Genomic DNA, 20,099 nt, shown 5'->3' on the forward strand with positions numbered 1-20,099 from the left:
AAAAGAATGTGTATTCTGTGGTTTTTGGAAAGAATGTTCTATATATATGTACTAAATCCATCTGATCTAATGTGTCATTTAAGGCCAATGTTTCCTTGTTGATCTTCTGCTTGGATGATCTATCCATTGGTGTCAGTGGAGTGTTAAAAGTCCCCCAGTATTATTGTGTTACTGTCTGTTTCTCATTTTATGTCTGCTAATAATTGCTTTATATATTTAGGTGTTTCTATGTTGGGTGCATAGATATTTACAAGTGTTACAGCCTCTTGTTGGATTTTTCCCTTAATCATTATGTAATCGCCTTCTTTCTCTCTTGTTACAGTTCTTATTTTAAAGTCTATTTTTTCTGATATAAGTATTGCTATCCCAGCTTTCTTTTCATTGCCATTTGCATGGAGTATCTTTTTCCACCACTTCACTTTCAGTTTGTGAGTGCCTTTAGGTCTGAAGTGTGTCTCTTGTATGCAGCATATATATAGGCCTTGTTTTTTTATCCAACTGGCCACCCTATGTCTTTCAATTGGAGCATTTAGTGCATTGAAATTTAAAGTAGCTATGAATAACTATGTACTTGCTGCCATTTTGTTACTTTTTTTCTGAGTGTTTTAGTAGTTCTTCTCTGTTCCTTTCTTCTTCTCTTGCTCCCTTCTCTTGTGGTTTTCTTTAGTATTATGTTTGAGTTCCTTTCTCTTAACTTTTTGTGTATTTATTATAGGTGTTTGGTTTGTGATTACCATGAGGTTCATATGCAATAATCTACATATATGGCAATGTATATTAAGTTGCTGGTTCCTTTAGTTTGATTTCTTTGTAAAAGCTCTACTCTTTCACTCCCCTCCTCCCACATTTTATATTTTTGATATCATATCTAACCTCTTTGTGTGTGTGTGTGTTTGTGTGTGGGTATCCATTACTCTCTTGTCATGGAAATAGGCAATTTTAGTACTTTTGTCTTTTGACCTTCATCTTATCTTTATAGGTGGTTGATCTGCTACCTTTACTGTATTTTTGCCTTTGCTAATGATTTTATTGCCTTTTTTTTTATGATGTTCTTATTCCTATTTGTGGTCTTCTCTTTCCCACTTAAATAAGCCCCTTTAGCATTTCTTGTAAAACTGGCTTCTTGGTATTGAACTCCTTTAGTCTTTGCTTGTCTGGGAAACTCTTTATCTCTCCTTCCATTCTGAATGATAACCTTGTTGGGTAGAGTACTCTTGGTTGTAGGTTTTTTCCTCTCAGCACTTTAAATATATTATGCCACTCCCATTTAGCCTGTAAGGTTTCAGCTGAGAAGTCAGCTGATAGCCTTATGGGGTTTCCTTTGAATGTAACTTGTCGCCTTTCCCTTGCAACTTTTAGGATTCTCTCTTTATCTTTAATTCTGGACATTTTAATTATAAGGCATCTTGGTGTGGGACTCTTTGGGTTTATCTTGTTAGGTGCTTTCTGTGCTTCCTGTATCTAGAAGTCTGTTTCCTTCCTCAGGTTAGGAAAGCTTTCAGTTATTATTTCTTCACATAGATTCTCTGCCCCTTTGTCTTTCTCTTCTCCTTCTGGGATACCTATAATACAGATGTTAGTGCCTTTGATGTTGTCCCTGAAGTCCCTTAGACTATTCTCATTCTTTTTAATTCTTTTTTCTTTTATCAGTTCAACTTGAGTGATTTCCTCTAGTCTTTTGTCCATTTCGCTGATCTGTTCTGTATCATCTACTCTGCTGTTGAGTCCCTAGTGAATTATTCATTTCCAATATTGTATTCTCCTTTTCTGATTGATTCTTTTTTATATTTTACAATTCTTTGTTGAAGTTCTCACTGAGTTCACCCATTTTTCTCCCAAGATCAGTGAGCATCCTTATGACATTTTGTCTGAAGACTCTGTCAGGTAGATTGTTTATTTCTGTTTCATTAGTTCTTTTTATGGGGTTTTGTCCTGTCCCTTCCTTGGAACATGTTCCTTTGCCTCCTCATTTTGTTTCTTTTTCTGTGCTTATATCTGTGTATTAGGTGGGTCAGCTACATCTCCCGATCTTGGAGAGGTGGCCATGTGTAAGAGATGCCTTATGAGGCCCAGCAGTATGCTTCCCCCTAGTCGTCACTTCCAAATGTTCCAGAGGTGACCCTTTGTGGGTTGCATGTGTCCTTCTGTTGTGGCCAGAGTAGTTGTAAATTGGTTGTGTCTATGGGAGGAGGTGTGTTCAGAGCCTGCCTATGCTGGCATCTTGACACCTCTCTCCAAGCTAATTTTTTTAAATGGTAAAAAGATTTGAATAGACACTTCACAAAATAAGATATATAATTGGCTAGTAAATGTATGAAAAAATACTTAACATGATTAGTCATTAGGAAAATGCAAGTGACAACTTCAATGAGATATCACTATTCATCCACAAGGATGGCTAAAATTAAAAAGGCTGACAATTCCATGCATTAGGGAAGACATGGAGCAACTGGAACTCGCATAATTATGAAAAGTGTTGCATCTACTTTGCAAAATTGTCAAACTGTCTGGTAGTATCTACAACCCCAGTATCTAGGAAATTCTACTCCCAGTTGTTTCCTCAAATAAGTGTGTGTGTCCTCGAAAAGACATACAGAATGTTCTTAGCAGCTTCATTCATAGTAGCCAAAATCTGAAAACAACCTAAATGTCTAAAAACAAGAGAATGGATAAAATTTTGGAATATTAAATTGTATAAAAACAAATGAACAGCTAACATTCACAACTCCATGGATGAATCTCATAGACATTTTATCGAGCAGAAGAAGCCAGGCACAGAAAAGTACTGTGTGATTCCATATATGAAGTTCAAAAATAAGTAAAGCTAATCTATGGTGATAGAAGTCAGATAAGTGGTTATCTTTAGGGCAGAGGTGAGGTGGTATTGACAGGGAACAGACACAAGATAACCTTGTGGGTTGGTGATCTAAATGAGGTTAGATGGGTATATACATCTGTAAAAATCTTTCAGGCCATACCCTTAATTTATTTGAAAAGACATTGCATTTTATAAGATTACGCCTGTTTTGAGAAATGTATGCCTATTGACAAACACAACACAGGGATATAAAAGACCACAAAGGAATACCTTCAAAATTCCAAGAGAAAATGGCTGTGAATATCAAATTACAGACCCATCCTAACTTCCAATCAAGTGTGAGAATACATTAAAGACATTTTCAGATGAGCAAGGACTCAAAAATTTTTAACTTCCATGCTCTCTTTCTTTGGAAACTTCCAGAAGGCATCTTCACCAAACACAGGAATACCCAGTGGATCCTGATAACAAGGGGTCTGATCAGAGCAGCAGAGAGGGCTATGGTGGAAGAGCTCAGGAAAGGAAAAGGGGAGAATTGATATGTAATCAGAGATAATTGAACATTTAGGAAAAACTGATAGGTTTGTAACAAATATAATGCAGCATTCAGGAAAAAAGAAAAGAAAAGACGAATAGTTATATTGAAGAATCTACAAGTGAGAATTAGTTGCAATTATTGACTCTAAGAGAAATAAAAGTGATAGAAAATAAATATTATCACAGTCCTCTACTTGGGTCTAAAATGAATAATATTAATATAGTTATAATACTGTAAATGCTGATAGTTTAACAAAAAGTATAAATATCTTAGGTGAACCAGGGAGGGAAGTACAGGGAGATACAAGAGAGCTAAATTCTTATCTATGTTGAAGAGATTTGTTAATTTCAGACATTTTTCTGAAATTGACACATGAAGAACTAGTAGTATAAAATATTATATAAATAAGAGACACTATCAAAAGAAACAGCCAAAGAATTAAAAAGTATTGTCTCCACAGGATAGAAATGGACAGAGGATAAGAGTAGATGGTATAAGAACCTGGTTTTTGCATTTTAAGCATTTCAAAACTATTTTTTAATACAATTTTTAAGAAACAGGAGAAAATATAGACATATATAAGATTATCCTAGGAGGAAAAGAAGAATAAGAAGCAAAGGATCCTAAGACTTCTGAGGAACATCAACATATAAAAGGAAGAGGAGCCTGCAAAAAGACTGAGACGGCAACACAAAAGAGGTAGGAGGCGAACCAGAAGATAGTGTTCCATGGAAACCAGAGAGGGAGGCATTAACTGAGCTTTTATCTGCCATGTTGCCAACTGTAGGTTGAGACTTTTACTGAGGAGCTATACATGCTTATATCCACTTATAATTATCCTTTACACTGGTAGGCCAAGACCTAATAGTGGTTCTGGAATTACTAGATGCAGAGCAGCAGCTTTTGTCATTGCTTTGCCAGAGTAAGTAAATACATACCTGGCCCTGGGAAAGTTGCTTGAGCCATCAAATTCTCTCAGAAATTGCTCAATTGCTGTGCACCCCTCCCTGACTGCCTGCTTCCCCATCTGCCTGACCTCACCGGCCCCAAAGGCCATGATCTTGGGCTCTTGTTTCAAGGGTAGGATTATGGGACTCTCCTCCCTTGGCTCTCTGTGGATTCCATTCAGATATCCTAATGCTTACTTCATCCTGAGACTCTGTCCTTTACCTCTTGGACTGGATCTGACATTTCTAGGTGGGGTTCATAAGGCTTGCTGACCCCACCTCCTGCCACACATGAGAGGCATAGTTCACAATGTGGGTGCAGCTTCACTTTTCCTGAGATAACAGCAGCCCAACACTCAGAGGGCTGTTCAATGAGCATTCTCTAGTTAAACTCCTTTACAGTTAGACTCTATGGCCATAGGTTGTTTATAGTTACATTAATTGCCTAATTGGAAATAAAAGGTACTAATTCTTTAAAGTAGGAAGGAAGGTGATGAGGGAGGCCATAACAGGACTTCCAGGCTGACAACTGAATGAGCCAGAAAGTTCTAGAAGTGTGGGAAGAAAGTAAAGGATAATCAAGAAAAATGCTATCACGTAGCACTTATGAAATGAAAGACATACCAAAGACACATGTGGATGATCCAACCCCATAGATGACTTGAACAGATAGATAATTATCTTCAAGAAGCAGATTGAATGGGCAGAGTCACTGATGATCAAGGGAAACTGGTTAAATGTAAGCAAGTTGACATGTTATTACAATCATAATGATATTTATGGAGTGCTAGTGCTATATGTTGGGCTGTAAACACTTTACCTTTATTAGCTCACTCAATCCCCACAAAAACTTTGTGAAGTTAGGATTACTAATGTTATTATTACCATTTTACAGATGAGGAAGCTGAGGCAAGAAGAGGATACATAACTTGCTCCAAGTCCCACAGCTAAGAGAGATGGGGTTTGAACCTGGGCAGTAATGGTCCAGAAATGCCCTCACCAGCTTAAACTCTAGTGTGAGGAACACAGATAACAAGCTCTGGACCTATTTCCAGAGCTTTCTGGGAAGCAATCCAGAAATCCCCTCTGTAAGGGATATCTTATAGAGCCTATAACAGAGGAAATAGGAGCCCACTATGGAAGTGAACCCATACACAGGTTCCCAGCTCCTGTGGAGGGTGAAATCCTGACAGGAAATTACGTAGCCAAGCATACAAGTAGAGACATGGCTACTGTGTAAGACTTACAAAAGTCTAACACTTACCAAAACTGTGAGTACGAAACAAGTTTAGCAAACCTTTCCACACCTCAGCAGACAGAGCCTTGGGTTTTCAATATTGACATCCTGAAAAGTTACTTGCCCTGACATAAATTACAGCCTTGAAAAGTCCAATGGTACAACATTCAGGGAGAAAATTTGCAAAATATATTCCAACAAATTAAGCCTGTCATTTAGGGGGATTTGTACCCATTTTTAAGGCAAATTCTTAACAGAAGTACCTAAAGGGGATAAGAAGAGGCCTCCCCACTATGTGCCACTTTAGCATGTGGAATATTTTGAGCTAAAGGCAATTGAGACCCTGTGGGCTTCAGAGAAACTTCTAACTTTCCCTTAAAGAATTTAAATAGGAGGCCTTTCCCATAATAAGAGGTAGTACCAGAAATAAATTTTTATGACCTATCTGCATGGCAAGGCAAACATCTAATTACTAAACATCTCCTCTTCTTATCATCTTGTGAATTACCCTCCTCCCCTCTGAAACCCCAGGCCCCTATCCTATTCCTTCACTCAAGATGGCATAAATAGCTCATTTTACCTTTCTGTCTCTGAACCTCTCATGTATGTGGGGTCTTTGACTCTCTTATGTATATGGGTTTCCCATATGTACCAAATTAAACTTTATTTTCTCCTGTTAATCACTCTCATGTCAATTTAATTCTTAGACTGGTCAGAAGAATCTAGAAGGGTAGAGGAAAATTTCTTCTTCCCCCACAGTTGGCATAGCTGGCAGGATAAACATCCCTGGCTGGACTCTGCTCGCTTCAAAGTTGCTGCAGCTGAGAGATCCTGAGATGTCTGACAAGCACCAACAGAAGGTAAGAGCTCTTGCCCCTCAGTCTCCTGGATCTCCGCCTGCTGCAGGGTCTATTGGAAGCAAGAGTGGGTAAGAGTCTTTTTTTTCTCTTTGCTAAACTTAGATTAGCGGGAGAAGATATTTGTGAAACTAGCTTTTAGGACAAAAGTGATTTGGTAAAGATTTAAGACTACTACTCTTGTTTTCCATTGATCCCATTCCTCCCAGAGATGGTCATTGTTTTCTTTGTCTCTACCAGCCAGAGGATGCATATGCAACTGGCAAGCAGTCAATTAGGCTGTGATCAGAGCTCAGCTTACCCTATTCTATACAAAGTGGAGGGAGGAGGATGGCACATGATTCCCTGTGTTTTGGAATGGCTATTTAAAAATAGGGCCCCTCATAGATACTGACTTTACCTTCTTAGGCTAATTCTGGGAACGAACTTTTTGGATCTTGTAAGGGCTACATCCTTTGCACTCTCATTTAGAAATGCCTCTTGTGTCCATGATTAAGCCATAAAAATGCTTATTGGTTTGAGTCACTATTAAGAGCCTGTTCGTCAATGGCCAGACAATGGATCATCTGAACTGAAAAAATTTCCAAATTGGAAAAAAGAATTTTAGAGAGCTCTTATATTGGTATAATGGCTAGCCATTAAGACTTCCTTAATAAGATGGAAGGACAGAGATTAGAACAAAAATAAAAGTCCACTCAGACCTCTTCCTATTTGCCTTCAGACATTTGTAGATACTGTAAAAAAAAAAAAAAATCAGTTGAAAGTACAATTGTCCAACACTTAAGAAGAAAAGGAGAAAAAAAATAATACGACAGCTAGACTTAGGGACTCTGTAATGAGATAAGAGAATAAAAATTTAGACTTAAAACAAAAATCCAACATAAAACCCCCTTCTTAAAATCTAGTCCTGTTTTTTGGTTTTGTGTGTGTGTGTGTATGTGTTTGTGTGAGAGGAAGATTGGCCCTGAGGTAATATCTGTTGCCAATCTTCCTCTTTTTGCTTGAGGAAGATTGTTTGCTGAGCTAACATCTATGACAACCTTCCTCCATTTTATGTGGGGTGCCATCACAGTGTGGCTTGAGGAGCAGTGCAAGGTCCATGCTCAGGATCCGAACCCACAAACCCCAGGCCACTAAAACAGAGCATGTGAACTTAACCAGTACACTACCAGGCTGGTCCCTAAAATCCAGCCCAGTTTTAGCTTCCCTTTTCCTACAAGTTTTGCAGAAAGCACTCCAGCCTAATCTCTAAAAGTATATAATTACTCATGTAAATGCTGAAAGTCAGAAAATGAATTTAGCAAAAGCCCCTGGGACAGGCCATAGGCTCACTTTGCTGGTCTCTATAATCGGGCTCTGCCAGCTTCAGGCCTTCCTGTGCAACATCCTTTGTGGATATATCCTAGAATCCTCTCCCAGGGAATTTGCGTCCCCTGGACAGCCTCCTTTTTACTTCCATTCTAGTGGCCATTCTGTAATGCCCAGTCAAGAGAGGAAAATAAAATTTCATATTGTTCTTCCTTTCCAAATCCAAACCCATTGGTTATTGATCCTTTCTCTCCCAGGGATAGCTATTGCCTTCTTGCTTATCTTGTTTCATGTCTTAAGGGTTCGGCTTGGCTTTCTGCCTGCCTGGGACATGCAAGCTATTGGTTCTTTCTTTTGGCTATCTTTGGTAGTGACTTTAGATCTTGGGAACGTAGTAACCTTTGAGGATGCCTCTTGGGCCCATGGAGTTCTTTAATACTTCCAGAAATATTTACTGTTTGTTCTACTGAAAATTGGCAAGATATTTAAAAGAATTTTTTTTTTGTAGCTCTATGGTCAAAAATTGGAAGCTGATATTCAGAACCTGATAGGAATTTTTTATAGAACTTATTCCCTAAGTTAAAATAAAACTATGTACCCAGAGGCAAAGAAGCAAATTTGGGATAATGTAGTTGAACACATAGATCAACCTATGATGTCACTTAAGTTACAACCCAATTTCTGAGGAATTAAGAGTAATTGTCTTTACCTTTCAAATCTTTGAAAAACTGAAAATGCAACTCTACAGGCAATTCAGATTCCACTCATTTCCCTTCACCAATCCCAAAATCTCCCCCCATTCATCTCAAAAGGCTTGTAACTTCTTTGAGAACTCTTATCTAGACCATCACCAATTCCTAAGACTGAAGAACACAAAAAATGAAAAAAGAGGTAAACGGCTGTAGAAGCACCCTTGTCCAAAGTCTAGCATCTTAAGTGCCTTCTCCACAAATTTTAGTAGAAAAAAGCATTAGCCATCTAAGCAAGTATAGTTAATTTGTCCCATCTCCAGAAACACAGTTTTGATCCAATTGTTCTTTTATAAACTAGTGATATTTGCATTATCATACTCACCTCATGGCTAAAATTTTAAACTGAAAGCTACTTAAGAGCTCTACTTATGCCTATGTATCTGTGTATGTTATATATATGTGATATTTTTCTACCTCCTAATTGTATCAGCAAAATTAATTTCTAAAAGAGCTCTATTTAATTGGCTTAAGGTAAGAGCTTATGTAAATTATTTCTAAATGTAATAAAAACTAACCCAAATGTTTTTCAATTAACATGATATAAAATAATCTTTGGTAAATAAAAGCTTGTTTATGGTTGTTGGTTTAATTAAAATAGGCATGTCTTCAGAGTTATCAGCATCAGATATAATACAGACATGTAACATGTTTTCTACCTGGGTACTGAGTGAAATAACTTCATGTTATGTCTGTTACAAAATTTGTCAGCAAATATTAAAATGACAGCTAACTACTTTAATGTCTCATGATATTTTCATGAATAATCTAAGTATGATTGTTAAGAATAAATAAATTATATAGACGCTAATGAAATAAGAATTTTTTGGTGCAATAATTATATTTTATGGAATGTGTACTTAAAAATATCTTGCAAATCTTTTTGGTAACTTGAAACCTTAGAGTTTTACTAAGTTAAATGATGAGAATTCATTGAATGCCTAGATCATTTCCAGATAGGGTAAAATACTGAAACATTAATTGCAAAACAAATTTAAGTTTACCTACTTTTGACCTCTTATTATAGAGAAACTAGAAGACAAATTTAAGTCTGTTAGTAAATATGTCTTGTGCTTTATTGAGAGACTGTACTATGAAGAAGCATATGTTTCTAGAAATTATGAAATGAACTTATAAATTTGCCAAACTAAAAAATGCTGGTGTGGCAGACAGTTCACAATGGCTCACTTCTTAGTTTTTACTAGAAATTAAGGTCTCTTAGGGTGAGAAATTCTACTTAATATATGTGATTAAAACTATTAAAATTAATCATCTTAGTATAAAATGTGTGCTTCTATTAAAATAGAGGAGAGAAGCATAGGACAAAATTTGAATGTAAAAAGTAATGTTATAGAAGGTTTATGGAAAATAAACCCTGAGAAAAGAGTTTTATGCATAGCCAAGCTGGTTAAGATTGGAATTAATTCAATTAAGTAACTGAGCTTTAATATCAAAAGTAAGCTGTTGCAAAATTAGAATTTGGTTTTCTCTCTGTTAAAAGAACAAGGTTTTCTTGGGCTTTTAGTCTACTCTTGATAGAGAGATTATGAAAGACTTTTCTTCACCTTTGAGTAGTCTGGTTAAAAGGCAGATATTTTATGTTTTATTAAAATAATTTCCTGTGTTGTTTTTATCAAGTCTTTAATTACAAGAGCTAAGGTTTTTCTTACAACTATTTTAACTTTCTGTATTTGCCTAAAAGTCTTTAATTGTCACCATAGTTAAATAGATAACTAAGCATTGTTTCACAGTGCCCTACAATATGATGAATTTTTGATATTTTGACAATCTTCCCAAATCAAATTCTAAGTGAAGTCTTTTTGACCTCTAGCTAACTTTAGATTTTTTCAGAGGATCCCAAAAACATCTCAAAGGATTTCTCCTCTCTACTTATAAAAAGAGGGATATTAAACTAATTAGGCTTATTTAATATGTTAAATTACATGGGAAGCATTGTCAAATAAGAAGTAACATTTAAGCTTTCTTTATGTTGTATCTGTTAGGCATGTTATAAGTGTTCCAGAAATTGTGTGGAATTCCTGGAAATCTGATGTGTCCTGGTAGAAAATGTTATCTGTCATCAAAATTGAGGCTCACACTAAAAGAACTGAATCTGAGTATCAGGAGAACACCCTAGCTGACTTTCATGCAAGGGCAACAACATAATCTATAAAGATGATGACACATGTAGATCAAGTCCATTCTGCTTCTGCAAAGATTTATCCCCCCTATGGCAGACTTTTCCCATCCTGATATCATTGTAGTATGATAACAGTCTGCTCTTGAGTCAGAGAAATTAAAGTGGGTAAAAAATGGCTATAAATTAAACAAACAGTCAGGGTTATGGGAAACCCAAGACAGTCACTTGGTTCTTCCCAGCTCCCTGGCAAACCTCATTTTTCAGTTTTTTTTATTCCTTCACCCACCACAAGAAGAATTATTTTTGTCCCTAGAGACCTCAGACCTCCTCCTTCTGGATTCCTGGAGCACCTGCAGCTAAATTTCATTCAACTGCTACTTAGTATGGGTTATCAATATGTTCTTGTTATTGGATGTATGTTTTCTGGATTGGTTGAAGCCTTCCCTTGCTACAAGGCTAATGCTTTCACAATGGCAAAAAAAAAACCATTAGTGTGTTTCATACTTGGGGTATACCTTCCATAATCTCCAGCAATCAAGGCACCCACTTCACTGGGTAGATCATACAAGCCTTAATGAAAGCCTTGCAAACTTCTTGAAATTATCATTGTCCCTGTCATCCTCAATCATCAGGCAAGGTCAACAGAACTAGTGGAAAAACTGGACTCAACAGAACAAAGGCTAATTACATAGGACTGAATAAACTGATACATTTTTATGACTCTTTGTCTGAAATATTACTGGTTTTTATCTTTTCTTTTCCAGATAAAGGATTTTTTTCTACTAAGCTAACTATGACTATAGCAAATGGTAAATTATATCTTTGTAAACAGAATTGAACATTTATCTTTTTCTCCCTGCCTGATCCCTCCAGAATTCAGAAATTTAGTGAGTATTCTTATTTCCATGGAAATATAGTTATTTGGATAAGTTCAATTAGAATCTATTCTCCTTGTAACAGGACACAATTGGAAACTACTTATATTACCAAGGCTTTTACTGGGATGTCATATTTGAGAGAGAACCTGCATAGGGTCAAATATGACCAGACAGCTTTAAGAAACTAAGATTGACTATGAAGCCAATAAAGCCCCTCAGAAATATTGGCCTGGTACCTTGCTTATAGGGTTCCCAGCAGCCTTACCAGATGAGTGATAAAGGTCACTTCCTGGCAGGTGCAGGAACCTCAGGATATTTTGAGAATCTTGAAAAGAAAGAAATTCACTTAAATCTATGTGTATCGCAGGTGGGTCTGATGGCAGGTCCTCAGCTTGGTTTCCTGGCCTAGAGGGACCTTTAAAAGTTCAACTGGAGATTCCTTATGAAAGCTTTCAGCAAAGCAGATTTTAAAAAGCCTATATGGTCAATTGCTATTCTTGCTAAACTTAAGAAAATAACAAGCCAAGTTTCTTGAAACTAGACTTATTTTACAAACAAATTAGTTTTATAGTGATTATCTTTGATAAAAATGGAGGTGATTTTAGAGAGGAAAATTATGTTTCAATAAGACTATAATACACTTCTGTGGATATTAAAGTCTAGCTGCTCATTGTCTTTTAAGGTTTTGTTTATTACCTGTAAGCTGACCCAGACCCTGAATTCTTCTAGCTTCCTCCAATATTTGGCTACAATCTTCCAAATTAATGTATCCAGTTCTCTCCCACCTTTGATTTGGACTCATTGAGAATTAAAACTGCCCTTTTCCTGAAGCCCTACAAACTGAAGCTGAAATTTGATATAAATTTCAGAGAAATCACCACAATAGCTTATGTATGGACCATCTTTATACCACTCAAAGAAATCATCAGAGACATCCAAACTGTGAACTAGGAAAGTCTATCAGATTGCTACTGCTGGCCCTCACTTGATATGAAAATGCTTCAAGCCAAACATCTAGAAATCTTCCCAACTGGCTACCCTCAGAACTCAGAAACTGGGATCATGGTTTACTCCAATCATTAACCATTGTCGGTTTTTTGTTTCCATAAAAATGCAACTCATTAAATACCTGATTGTTTGCGCCATACGCCTAATTTTGGGAGCCTACCTGTACCACCACCTCCTGAAATGAGATACAACTGTTTGACTGAACTGACCTGTCTCAGAACTAAGAGACTGGTTCAACGAGATGGAGCAATCTACTAACCCAACTTGTGGAATGTGAAACTTATCATGAAGTTTCAAAGGCAGGATTGAAGGGGTCAGAACAGGCCTCCCCAAGATGTGCCATTTAGCACGTGGAATATTTTGAGCTAAAAGCATAAAAAAACCTGTGGGCTCAAGAGAAATTTTTACCTCTCCCTTAAAGAATTTAAATTGGGGGCCTTGCCCATAATAAAACATATTACCAGAAATAAATTTTTGTGACCTACCTATACGGCAGGACAAACATTTAAGTACTGATTATCTCCTCTTCTTATCATTCTGTGAATTACCCTCCTCCCTTCTCATGCCCCAGGCCCCTATCCCATTCCTTGGCTCAAGATGGCATAAATACCTCATTTTACCTTTCTGTCTCTGAACCTCTCATGTATGTGAGGACTCTAAACTTCTCATGTGTGTAGGGTCTCTGATTCTCTTGTGTATGTGGGGTTCCTATACACATGAAATTAAATTTGATTTTCTCCTATTAACCTGTCTCATGTCAGTTTAATTCTTAGACCAGCCAGAAGAAGCTGGAAGGGTAGAGAAAAATTTCTTCCTCCTCTACATACCCAAATCTAAGGATGCAAGTCTGTAGCTAAATTTTACTCCAAGGGCAAAGAACTTTGCAGGTGAAGCCAAATGCCTCCTTAGATAATTCAGAGAAACAATTCACATAAAAAGAACTGCAAGCTTTGTTGAAAGGGACTCCTACTGTTTGTTCAGCATCAGCTTGAGAGTCCTCATCCCAAATTGTTCTCAAATCCTGATTTGTTTGAAAATCAATCCAAATGTCTCCTCACCAGCTCCATTCCCTTCTAGTAAAATTTATTAAGCAATAAATTCACATCAAACATTATTCTTTGGGAAACTTCAGAAGAAACTAGTCAAATTCACTATACAGTGAACACCCCAAAGAAATCAAAACATTCCTATTTCGCATTTTTTCATAGGGAGAGCCTCTGAGATCCTCCCCATGTCCCCACCCTGGGACATGACTCCCAAGAAGGGGTCTTGGCACAGATAAGGAGTGAAAAGCTTGCAGAGCTGAGACTTCTGCATTAAAAAGCCTTGTAGCTCCAGCCATGCTCTAAGTGGTCTTAGCTCAAGACCTGTAGTTAAGTCTAGACTTTATTGCTGATTCCTGAAGGCACCCAGCTGCAAGCTTTCTTACCAAAGTCCCAAAGCAGTAAGTTCGAGGTACTTCCTGGCCCTGACTCAGCCGGTGTGGAAGAACTCCCTGTTGACAGTGGTGCAAGAGCAGCTCTGAGCCTTCTCTAAGAGAGTTCTGGAAAGCATTATCCTGGCCAAAGCAGATGAAAGTCTCTTTGAAAGCTTTTCTCCTAGCCTGCTTAGAGACAAAGGCAAAAACCGTAACACGTGGGAATGACCAGTATCCCACGCACTGCTAACTGATAGTATCTGGGTATTCTGCTTTCAAAAACATTTTGCTTATGAGAAGGAAACATGTTCCCATCACTAACTGCCCCTGGAGCAAGTCATCTGCCCTTTCATGGTCTTAAGGATCTCATCTGTAAAATGAAGAGTTGAATTAAAATGATTGTTGTCAAATAATGACAATTTCATATAGTTTGATATATACACCCACATTCACTGTGCATATACTCTCTCACACAGTTACTCATTCATTCCATAGATATTTATTGCCTGCTAGGAGGAAATATTTGCAAATCATATATTCAATAAGGGGTTAATATTCAAAATACGTAAAGAACTCATATAACTCAACAACAAAAAAAACAAACAACCTGATCAAAAAATGGGCAGAGCATATGAACAAACATTTTTCCAAAGGAGAGATACAGATGGCCAACAGGCACATGAAAAGATGTTCAACATCACTAATTATTAGGGAAATGCAAATCAAAACTACAATGAGATATCAACTCACAGCAGTCAGAATGGCTATTATTAAAAAGACTAGAAATAACAATTCTTGGAGAGGCTGTGGAGAAAAAGGAATGCTCATATACTGCTGGTGGGAATGTAAATTGCTGCAGGAACTATGGAAAACAGTATGGAGATTTCTCAAAAAAGTAAAAATAGAAATACTATATGATCCAGCTATTCCATTTCTGGTTATTTATCCAAAGAACATGAAAACACTAATTCGAAAAGATACATGCACCCCTATGTCAATGGCAGCATTATTCACAATAGCCAAGACTTGGAAGCAACCTAAGTGCCCATCAATGGATGAATGGATAAAGAAGGTATGGTATATGTACACACAAAGGAATACTACTCAGCCATTAAAAAAAGATGAAATCATGCCATTTTTGACAACATAGATGGATCTTGAGGGTATTATGCTAAGCGAAATAAGTCAGATAGAGAAAGACAATTACAACTACCATATGACTTCACTTATACGTGGAAGATAAACAAACACATAGATATAGAGAAAAGAGTAGTGGTTACCAGAGGAGAAGGGGGTGGTGGGAGGGCAAAAAGGGTAAAGGGGCACATATGTATGGTGACAGGTGGAAACTAGACTCTTGGTAGTAATGAACACAATGCAGTCTTTACAGAAGTCGTAAAGATGTACACCTGAAATTTATATAATGTTATAAACCAATGTGACCTCGATAAAACAAATTTTAAAAAATATATTTGTTGCCTGCTAGATGCCAAGCACACTTCTAGGCACTGAGGATATAGCAGCAAACAATACAGACAAAGCCCTGCTTACTTGGAGCTTAGTTTCTAGGAGGGGCCAAAAGCAAAATAATACACAGATATATGTCAGGTAGAAATAACTGCGATGGCGAAAAGTAAAGAAGCTGTCAGAGTTGGGCATGATGTTCTATTTGATATATAATCAGGCAAGACCCCTCTGAACGAGATGACAATTGGGCAGAGCTCTAAAAGATATATGGTAAGGGAGTGAGCCATTGGATATTCAAAGAAGGGGGTTCCAGGTGGAAGCAACAGCATGTGCAAAGTCCCTGCGAGGGAAACATCGTGACCTATTTAGTATTCAAACAACTGCAAGGAAATTAGTGTGCTTGAGAGAGACAATGACCAAGGGTGAGAATGGAAGGAGATGAAGTCAGAAAGATCATCAAGGTCTGGCAAAGCCTTGCTTTTATTCTCATTGAGATGAGAAATCACCAGAGCATTTTGAACTTTGGAATGGCGTGATCTGACATATGCGTTTAAAAGATTACTTTCATTGCTGTGTGTGGCAAATAGACTTCGAGGGACAAAGGTCTCCCTCTGAGCAGAGAGAACAGTTAGGAGGCCATTGCAATACCCCACATGAGGAATGATGGTGGCTTGGACCAGGTGGAGCTGATAAGAATTGGCTATGTTTTGAAGATAAAGTCAATAGGATTTGCTAATGTACAGTATGGAGAGCATGAGAGAAAGACAGCAGTCGAAGATGACTCCCAAATTTTTCACTTAAATAAGTGAAATGTTGGAGCTTCCATTTACTGAGCTGGGAAATACTATGGACGGAAATTATTTGAGGTGGTGAGAGATAGAAATCTGGATGTTTAATTTTAGGCATGAGACGTTTGAGATGACTTTGAGATGCCTTATGAGAATGTGATATTAATACCACAGGATCCAGAATGTTCTTTGGAGAATGATAATTCTTCAAAGAAAATCTCCAAATTAAAATATAATCCCCAATGATGCCACTCACATCTTCTCCTTGGGAACTGTCCAGAGAATACCTGTGCCCAGTGGTATGCTGGTGATTGTTTAATTATCTGTTCTCCAGGGGGAAAACATTCCCTAATGTGTCACATTTGCCCATTTCCATGGTGTAAATACTCCCATGGTGGCCAATTTCAAGCTACCAATGTGAAGTCAGTGACTGCGGAGAGGGGAAGTGAGTACAATTGGCTCTCCCACACCAGGAAGAGCAGCACGCTCCAGCACACCACTGCAGTAACCTCTTCCCCAAGCCCCCGCACTCTCCTCAGCAGAGAGAGAAAGAGGGGCAGCAGACACAATTTTACATGAGGAGAGGATGGCTTTGGGAGGTTATCCATTAAACACCTTTGCAGAGATTTTGAAAAAACAGGTTGTGAGAAAGCCTGAGGCATTTGTATTACAAACAGCTGCCTTATTGTTGTAACAAACTGATCCAAGATCTGACATTAATTCTCTCTAATATAAAACAAGTTTACTCTCAAATTTCAATGGGGGGGGGGTAGCGCGGGACAGGGGAGGATGTGGTCCCTGGTCCTACTGATGGCCCTCCAACTCATTTTCGAAGGGAAGGAAAACTCCATCTTCAATATTTGTTTCCGGTGTCCAAGCCCAGATTCCCTGTCCGAATCAGTTAGGGAATGCTGGATCACTTGCAAATTTGGAATGAGAAAAAAAAATTGCTCTAGGCTTTAACCTGCTCCTGGAGAAAACTATTTTCTCACGGCAGTGTATGACATTAGGTTTGTGTTAGCAAACCGTAGTCCAGTCAGCAAATTAAAGATTCTTAAGAAAAGCTTTCTTTCCTTCTCTGCTCTAGAACAGGGGGTCTTAAGCCTCTCTGCCGTTTTAGAATCAGCTGGGGAAATTTGTTAGTGGGGCACACTCAGAGAATTAGGTCGAATTGGTCAGTGACACCCGGGTGTGGGTATTTTTTAAATGGTCCCCAGCTGATTCTAATTTGTAGCCAGGGCTGCGAACGACTGCGCTAGAAGTTCCACAATGAGTGGTTAGTTAGAATCAACCTGATTACTTCGTGGTTGTTAAAAGAACACTCATACACACAAAGAAGCGGCTCAGTGAGGTGGAAAAGGGCTGGCAATTGGCAAGTCTCGAGTTCTGGTCCCATTTCTGCCACTTAGCATATGTCCTTGGAAAAGCTATTGAACAGTGTGGACTCCAGAGGTTTAGCACAAATGGGCTCTGGGTTTGCTCGTCCCCCTGACATTCTGTGTCTGTTCAGATAGGGGAGCTGTATCACAGGAGTTTCACTTTGGCACCTAGCAAGGAAGCCACCTATATGGTGTGAGGGCATGTTTTCATAAGAATGGCAGCCATGGCTGTTGTTGCTTGCAACTAATCAAAGAACTGGTAAAAACATGTGGATGAGGAATGCCTGAGCATAACAAGGCTGGACTAAAGATTTGCCCAAAATCAAGCAATGTGTCTGGGATGGAGAGTCAGGTTGATGCACAACTCTAGCCTTTTCCAATGCCCACAGCTGAGTTTAGTTTCCTGGTTTTATTGTCTCACAAGGATGCAGCAGAATTAATGAGAACCCACCACTCTTCAAAACCCTGAACTTTCACATGGTTCATGACCAAACAATAAAGCAACAAAAGGTCAATTAATAAATGTATTCTAAAATCAAACAATATTTAACCGCCTGACCTTTTGAGTTATTAACTGTGGGGGGTCCCTTCCATGAGCACTGACAATTAATGGTCAGTTGCACCAAACTCTCGTTATAGTGGAAGTCTACACAGTCTCCCCCTTGTCCTTCCTCCCCCAATCCAGAAGAATCCTATCCTCCCTCCACTCCATGCACACACTCCCCCACTCGCAATAGACACCAAATTGGGACCCAAAGGAACAGATAGAACACAGCAGCATGGCAAGGCCCATAAAATGACTGTTCCCAAGGAGGATGAGGAAAATCTTCACTAGAGAGCAGAGCCCAGCCAAGGGCAAGCCCCCACAGGATGCAGGGCCTGATGTCCCTAGAGGGACACAACCACTAAAGGAGTCAGAACTGGCTCGGGGCAGGCGATCTCAGCCTCCACTTATCGCACTGTACACACTTCCGGCCCATCTCCCGTCTCCAAGTGTGTCTCCGGGGGAGGCTGGAGAGGAAGAAATGCTGAACTGCCAGTGGCCGCAGTAAATGGAATGGAAGTTTTGTCTTTTAAATCCCTCAAAACAGTTGCCAAAAAAAAATGTAGATAGAAAAAGAAGAGGAGCAGAAACGTTCAGGACTTCAGATTGGAAGGCCAGATGGGGGAAGCAAATAAATTCAATGCTTTCAACAAGAGAGCAGGGCGCTGCTGCCAAACTAGGCAGGGGGTTCTCTGTTTTTGTTACCTCTTTTCTTACCCAAGAACAATTTCATGGAAATGGATGGTGGGATGAATCAGTTACATTCACAGGTCACCCTTTTCCAAATATAATAGCCAGTTTAGCAAAGCTGGTCTCTTGCCTGTGCTCACAGGGTCCCTCTGCCTAATAAGCTCCTCCTTATCCCTCAGGACTCAACTCAAATGTCACCTCCTCTGTGAGGCCTCCCTGGACTCCCCCAGGTAGAATCAATGGCTCCTTCTCCTTTGTTCCCAAGGCCTTCATCCATACTCTCCAAGGACATATTGCCATCTTGTCATCTAGTTATGTGTCTGTCTCCCCAAGTAAACTGGGAGCTCCCAGGGGTAAGAACTAGACCTTGTTCATTTTCTCATTGCCAGTACCTAATAAATGCTTCCTAAGAGAACAGATGAATGGACAGACACAAAAATACCAGGGGAATTCAGAGAAGCCACTGGCCTGAAAAGGATTCTTAGTCTACAGGAGACAGGGGAGCTGCCCGACCATGAGACAAACTTTCCTATAGGCAGCGAGTCATCTTTTCTGGAAGTTTGGAAGGGCTGTCAGCAAGATCTCTGCCAGTCTCCTCTGAGTCTCTCTCTATTTATACCCTGGGGCCAGGAGACAGGAGGAGGCTGTCTGAGCTCAAGGACAATGGTCTGCAAGCAATACCTTCTCTGCATTTATTCTTGGCAAGGCTCTCCAGGGTTTAGGTTTCCTATAGAAAGTGGCCACTGAGAGAGGGAAACTCTAGTTTTTAAATTCTCCTGCTATTGCCAAAGAAATTGACGGAAACTTTAAATATCTGCTTAGTAATCCTTAAGTTGCCAAAATTCACCCTTAACCAAAAAGACTATCTGTATAGATATTGCAAAAGTCGCTGACTCAAAAAATTTCAGGTTACAGGAAAGGGAACAGCAAAAAAAAAAACGTAAAACTGAAGAGATCTCTAAGAGAACAAGAAATTTTGCTGGGGGGCTATAAAAACAATAGCCCATTCAAGTATTTTAACTGTGCAATGTGGCAAAAAAAGAGTTCGGTAAAATACTTGGTGTTTATACACTTACTGAATCTAAAAAGAAATACACACACACACAAATAAAGCAACTTTTAACCTAACTTGCCAAAACCTCAGTTTGTTCGCTTTTAAGAAGAGAAGCGAAAGCCATAGTGATTGAGAGAACATATTTAGATGCCAGACCTGGATTGAATCCCTCTCCCCAGCCTTCCAGCTGCAAGACCTTGAGCAAGTTACTGGAGCTCCCTGAGTTTCAGTTTCTGGAAAATGGGCAGTTATGCGGCCTCGTGGGCAGCTGCACGTAAAA

The 20,099-nt window shown here is 38.8% G+C and overlaps 1 long non-coding RNA gene across 2 annotated transcripts in view; it reads right to left on the minus strand.

Moving 5' to 3' along the window:
- Positions 1-20,099, minus strand: part of LOC106782347 (uncharacterized) — a 95,540-nt gene that overhangs the window by 11,182 nt on the left and 64,259 nt on the right. The gene's annotated exons all lie outside the window — the stretch shown is intronic.

The sequence above is a fragment of the Equus caballus genome, chromosome 21 (genome assembly GCF_041296265.1).
Source record: "Equus caballus isolate H_3958 breed thoroughbred chromosome 21, TB-T2T, whole genome shotgun sequence".
NCBI classification, from domain to species: Eukaryota; Metazoa; Chordata; class Mammalia; order Perissodactyla; family Equidae; genus Equus; species Equus caballus.